The following is a 7,179-nucleotide window of genomic DNA, read 5'->3' on the forward strand; positions in this document are numbered from 1 at the left end:
CACACGTGTATTACGATTTCCGGATAATACAGTTATAGCATGAATAAAAGACTATTATCATGAACAAAGAAATATAATAATAACACTTTTATTATTGCCTCTAGGGCATATTTCCAACAGTCTCCCACTTGCACTAGAGTCAATAATCTAGTTACATTGTGATGAATCGAACACCCATAGAGTTCTGGTGTTGATCATGTTTTGCTCGCGAGAGAGGTTTAGTCAACGGATCTGCGACATTCAGATCCGTATGTACTTTGCAAATTTCTATGTCTCCATCTTGAACATTTTCACGGATGGAGTTGAAACGACGCTTGTGTGCCTGGTCTTCTTGTGAAATCTGGGCTCCTTCACAAGGGCAATAGCTCCAGTATTGTCACAGAAAAGTTTGATCGGCCCCGACGCATTGGGTATGACTCCTAGGTCGGTGATGAACTCCTTCACCCAAATAGCTTCATGCGCTGCCTCCGAGGCTGCCATGTACTCCGCTTCACATGTAGATCCCGCCACCACGCTCTGCTTGCAGCTGCACCAGCTTACTGCTCCACCATTCAACATATACACATATCCGGTTTGTGACTTAGAGTCATCCAGATCTGTGTCGAAGCTAGCGTCGACGTAACCCTTTACGATGAGCTCTTCGTCACCTCCATAAACGAGAAACATGTCCTTTGTCCTTTTCAGGTACTTCAGGATATTCTTGACCGCTGTCCAGTGTTCCTTGCCGGGATTACTTTGGTACCTTCCTACCAAACTTACGGCAAGGTTTACATCAGGTCTGGTACACAGCATGGCATACATAATAGATCCTATGGCTGAAGCATAGGGGATGACACTCATCTCTTCTTTATCTTTTGCCGTGGTCGGGCATTGAGCTGAGCTCAATCTCACACCTTGCAATATAGGCAAGAACCCCTTCTTGGACTGATCCATTTTGAACTTCTTCAAAATTTTATCAAGGTATGTGCTTTGTGAAAGACCTATGAGGCGTCTCGATCTATTTCTATAGATCTTGATGCCTAATATATAAGCAGCTTCTCCAAGGTCCTTCATTGAAAAACATTTATTCAAGTAGGCCTTAATACTGTCCAAGAATTCTATATCATTTCCCATCAAAAGTATGTCATCTACATATAATATGAGAAATGCTACAGAGCTCCCACTCACTTTCTTGTAAACGCAGGCTTCTCCATAAGTCTGCATAAACCTAAACGCTTTGATCATCTCATTAAAGCGAATGTTCCAACTCCGAGATGCTTGCACCAGCCCATAAATGGATCGCTGGAGCTTGCATACTTTGTTAGCGTTCTTAGGGTCGACGAAACCTTCTGGCTGCATCATATACAGCTCTTCCTTAAGATAACCGTTAAGGAATGCCGTTTTGACGTCCATCTGCCATATCTCATAATCATAGTATGCGGCAATTGCTAACATGATTCGGACGGACTTAAGCTTCGCTACAGGAGAGAAAGTCTCATCGTAGTCGATCCCTTGAACTTGCCGATAACCCTTAGCGACAAGTCGAGCTTTATAGATGGTAACATTACCATCCGCGTCAGTCTTCTTCTTAAAGATCCATTTGTTTTCTATCGCTCGCCGATCATCGGGCAAGTCAGTCAAAGTCCATACTTTGTTTTCATACATGGATTCTATCTCGGATTTCATGGCTTCTAGCCATTTGTTGGAATCTGGACCCGCCATAGCTTCTTCATAGTTCGAAGGTTCACCGTTGTCTAACAACATGATTTCCAAGACAGGGTTGCCGTACCACTCTGGTGCGGAACGCGTCCTTGTGGACCTACGAAGTTCAGTAGCAACTTGATCCGAAGTACCTTGATCATCATCATTATTTTCCTCTTCAGTTGGTGTAGGCATCATAGGAACATTTTCCTGAGCTGCACTACTTTCCGGTTCAAGAGGTAGTACTTCATCGAGTTCTACTTTCCTCCCACTTACTCCTTTCGAGAGAAACTCCTTTTACAGAAAGGATCTGTTCTTGGCAACAAAGATCTTGCCCTCGGATCTTAAGTAGAAGGTATACCCAATGGTTTCCTTAGGGTATCCTATGAAGACGCATTTTTCTGACTTGGGTTCGAGCTTTTCAGGTTGAAGTTTCTTGACATAAGCATCGCATCCCCAAACTTTTAGAAACGACAGCTTAGGTTTCTTCCCAAACCATAATTCATACGGTGTCGTCTCAACGGATTTAGACGGTGCCCTATTTAAAGTGAATGTAGCTGTCTCTAGAGCGTATCCCCAAAATGATAGCGGTAAATCGGTAAGAGACATCATAGACCGCACCATATCCAATAGAGTGCGATTACGACGTTCGGACACACCGTTACGCTGAGGTGTTCCAGGCGGCGTGAGTTGTGAAACGATTCCACATTTCCTTAAGTGTGTACCAAATTCGTGACTTAAGTATTCTCCTCCACGATCCGATCGTAGGAATTTTATCTTTCGGTCACGTTGATTCTCTACTTCATTCTGAAATTCCTTGAACTTTTCAAAGGTCTCAGACTTGTGTTTCATCAAGTAGACATACCCATATCTACTCAAGTCATCAGTGAGAGTGAGAACATAACGATATCCTCCACGAGCCTCAACACTCATTGGACCGCACACATCGGTATGTATGATTTCCAACAAGTTGGTTGCTCGCTCCATTGTTCCGGAGAATGGAGTCTTGGTCATCTTGCCCATAAGGCATGGTTCGCATGTGTCAAATGATTCATAATCGAGAGACTCTAAAAGTCCATCAGCATGGAGCTTCTTCATGCGCTTGACACCAATGTGACCAAGGCGGCAGTGCCACAAGTATGTGGGACTATCGTTATCAACTTTACATCTTTTGGTATTCACGCTATGAATATGTGTAGTATTACGCTCGAGATTCATTAAGAATAAACCATTGACCATCGGAGCATGACCATAAAACATATCTCTCATATAAATCGAACAACCATTATTCTCAGACTTAAATGAGTAGCCATCTCGTATTAAACGAGATCCAGATACAATGTTCATGCTCAAACTTGGCACTAAATAACAATTATTAAGGTTCAAAACTAATCCCGTGGGTAAATGTAGAGGTAGCGTGCCGACGGCGATCACATCGACTCTGGAACCATTCCCGACGCGCATCTTCACCTCGTCCTTCGCCAGTCTCCGCTTATTCCGCAGCCCCTGCTGTGAGTTACAAATATGAGCAACGGCACCGGTATCAAATACCCAAGAGTTACTACGAGTACTGGTAAGGTACACGTCAATTACATGTATATCGAATATACCTTTAGTGTTACCGGCCTTCTTATCCGCTAAGTATTTGGGGCAGTTCCGCTTCCAGTGACCCTTCCCCTTGCAATAAAAGCACTCAGTCTCAGGTTTGGGTCCATTCTTTGACCTCTTCCCGGTAACTGGTTTACCAGGCGCGGCAACCTCCTTGCCGTCCTTCTTGAAGTTCTTCTTACCCTTGCCCTTCTTGAACTTAGTGGTCTTATTGACCATCAACACTTGATGTTCTTTCTTGATTGCAACCTCTGCTAACTTCAGCATGGAAAATACTTCAGGAATGGTCTTTACCATCCCCTGCATATTGTAGTTCATCACAAAGCTCTTGTAGCTTGGTGGGAGAGACTGGAGAATTCTGTCAATGACCGCCTCATCAGGGAGGTTAATATTCAGCTGGGTCATACGGTTGTGCAACCCAGACATCTTGAGTATGTGCTCACTGACAGAACTATTTTCCTCCATCTTACAACTATAGAACTTGTCAGAGATGTCATATCTCTCGACCCGGGCGTGAGCTTGGAAAACTAGTTTCAGCTCTTCGAACATCTCATATGCTCCGTGATGCTCAAAACGCTTTTGGAGCCCCGGTTCTAAGCTGTAAAGCATGCTGCACTGAACGAGGGAGTAATCATCAGCACGAGACTGCCAAGCATTCATAATGTCTTGGTTCTCTGGGACGGGAGCGTCACCTAGCGGTCCTTCTAGGACATATTGTTTCCTAGCAGCTATGAGGATGATCCTTAAGTTCCGGACCCAGTCCGTATAGTTGCTGCCATCATCTTTCAGCTTGGTTTTCTCTAGGAACGCGTTGAAGTTCATGTTGACATGAGCGTTGGCCATTTGATCTACAAGACATATTATGCAAAAGGTTTTAGACTAAGTTCATGATAATTTAGTTCATCCAATCAAATTATTTTAATGAACTCCCACTCAGATTAGACATCCCTCTAGTCATCTAAGTGTTACACGATCCGAGTCGACTAGGCCATGTCCGATCATCACGTGAGACGGACTAGTCATCGTCGGTGAACATTCTCATGTTGATCGTATCTTCCATACGACTCGTGTTCGATCTTTCGGTCTCCGTGTTCCAAGGCCATGTCTGTACATGCTAGGCTCATCAAGTTAACCCTAAGTGTTTTTGCATGTGTAAAACTGTCTTACACCCGTTGTATGTGAACGTAAGGATCTATCACACCCGATCATCACGTGGTGCTTCGAAACGACGAACTTTAGCAATGGTGCACAGTTAGGGGGAACACTTTCTTGAAATTGTTATAAGGGATCATCTTATTTACTACCGTCGTTCTAAGTAAACAAGATGCATAAACATAATAAACATCACATGCAATTATATAAAGTAGTGACATGATATGGCCAATATCATATAGCTCCTTTGATCTTCATCTTCGGGGCTCCATGATCATCTTGTCACCGGCATGACACCATGATCTCCATCATCATGATCTCCATCATCGTGTCTTCATGAAGTTGTCACGCCAACGACTACTTCTACTTTTATGACTAACGCGTTTAGCAATAAAGTAAAGTAGTTTACATGGCGTTCTTCAATGACACGCAGGTCATACAAAAAAAAGACAACTCCTATGGCTCCTGCCGGTTGTCATACTCATCGACATGCAAGTCGTGATTCCTATTACAAGAACATGATCTCATACATCACAATATATCATTCATCATTCATCACAACTTCTGGCCATATCACATCACATGACAATTGCTGCAAAAACAAGTTAGACGTCCTCTAATTGTTGTTGCATCTTTTACGTGGCTGCAATTGGGTTCTAGCAAGAACATTTTCTTACCTACGAATAACCACAACGTGATCTTGTCAACTTCTATTTACCCTTCATAAGGACCCTTTTCATCGAATCCGCTCCAACTAAAGTGGGAGAGACAGACACCCGCCAGCCACCTTATGCAACTAGTGCATGTCAGTCGGTGGAACCGGTCTCACGTAAGCGTACGTGTAAGGTTGGTCCGGGCCGCTTCATCCCACAATACCGCTGAAGCAAGATAAGACTAGTAGCGGCAAGCAAGTTGACAAAATCTACGCCCACAACAAAATTGTGTTCTACTCGTGCAAAGAGAACTACGCATAAACCTGGCTCATGATGCCACTGTTGGGGAACGTTGCAGAAAATTAAAATTTTTCCTACGGTTTCACCAAGATCCATCTATGAGTTCATCTAAGCAACGAGTCAAGGGAGAGAGTTTGCATCTACATACCACTTGTAGATCGAGTGCGGAAGCGTTCAAGGGGATGGTGATGATGGAGTCGTACTCGTCGTGATTCGGATCACCGATGACCAAGTGCTGAACGGACAACACCTCCGCGTTCAACACACGTACGGGACGGACGATGTATGCTCCGTCTTGATCCAGCAAGGAGGAAGGAGAGGTTGAGGAAGGAAGCTCCAACGGCAGCACGACGGCATGGTGTAGTTGGTGCAGAAGTACTCCGACAGGGCTTCGCCAAGCACGTACGGAGGAGAAGAGGTGTTGGGGAGGGGAGGGGCTGCGCCTTGAGTTGTGTTGTTGCTGCCCTCCCCTCACCCCTCTATATATAGGAGGAGAGGGGCATGGGGGCCGGCCCTCTAGGGGAAACCCTAGAGGGGGGCGGCGGCCAAAGGGAGAGGGAAAAAGGGTGGCTTGCCCCCCAAGCTAGGGGGGCGCCCCCTTTAGGGTTTCCCCTCCCATTGCCCTAGCCGCATGGGCCTAGGTGGGGAGGCACGCCCAGCCCACTAGGGGCTGGCTCCCTCTCCCACACAGCCCATGTGGCCCCCCGGGAGGGGTGGCCCCACCCGGTGGACCCCCGGAACCCTTCCGGTGGCCCCGGTACAATACCGGTATGCCACCGAAACTTTCCGGTGTCCGTTTAACCACTTTCCTTATATAAATCTTTACCTCCGGACCATTTCGGAACTCCTCGTGACGTCCGGGATCTCATCCGGGACTCCGAACAACATTCGGTAATCACATACTTGTCTTCCTGATAACCCTAGCATCACCGAACCTTAAGTGTGTAGACCCTACGGGTTCGGGAGACATGCAGACATGACCGAGATGCTCTCAGGTCAATAACCAACAACGGGATCTGGATACCCATGTTGGCTCCCACATGCTCCTCGATGTTGTCATCGGATGAACCACGATGTCAAAGGTTCAAGCAACCCCTATACTATTCCCTTTGTCAGACGGTATGTTACTTGCCCGAGACTCGATCGTCGGCATCCCAATACCTCGTTTAGTCTCGTTACCGGCAAGTCACTTTACTCGTACCGTAATGCATGATCCCGTGACCAGACACTTGGCCACCTTGAGCTCATTATGATGATGCACTACCGAGTGGGCCCAGTGATACCTCTCCGTAACACGGAGTGACAAATCCCAGTCTCGATCCGTGTCAACCCAACAGACACTTTCGGAGATACCTGTAATGCACCTTTATAGTCACCCAGTTACGTTGTGACGTTTGGTACACCCAAAGCACTCCTACGGTATCCGGGAGTTACACGATCTCATGGTCTAAGAAAGAGATACTTGACATTGGAAAAGCTCTAGCAAACGAACTAACCGACCTTTGTGCTATGCTTAGGATTGGGTCTTTTCCATCACATCATTCTCCTAATGATGTGATTCCGTTATCAACGACATCCAATGTCCATAGCCAGGAAACCATGACTATCTGTTGATCACAACGAGCTAGTCAACTAGAGGCTCACTAGGGACATATTGTGGTCTATGTATTCACATGTGTATTACGATTTCCGGATAATACAGTTATAGCATGAATAAAAGACTATTATCATGAACAAAGAAATATAATAATAACACTTTTATTATTGCCTCTAGGGCATATTTCCA

Source organism: Triticum aestivum, chromosome 6B (genome assembly GCF_018294505.1).
Source record: "Triticum aestivum cultivar Chinese Spring chromosome 6B, IWGSC CS RefSeq v2.1, whole genome shotgun sequence".
In the NCBI taxonomy this organism is placed as follows: Eukaryota; Viridiplantae; Streptophyta; class Magnoliopsida; order Poales; family Poaceae; genus Triticum; species Triticum aestivum.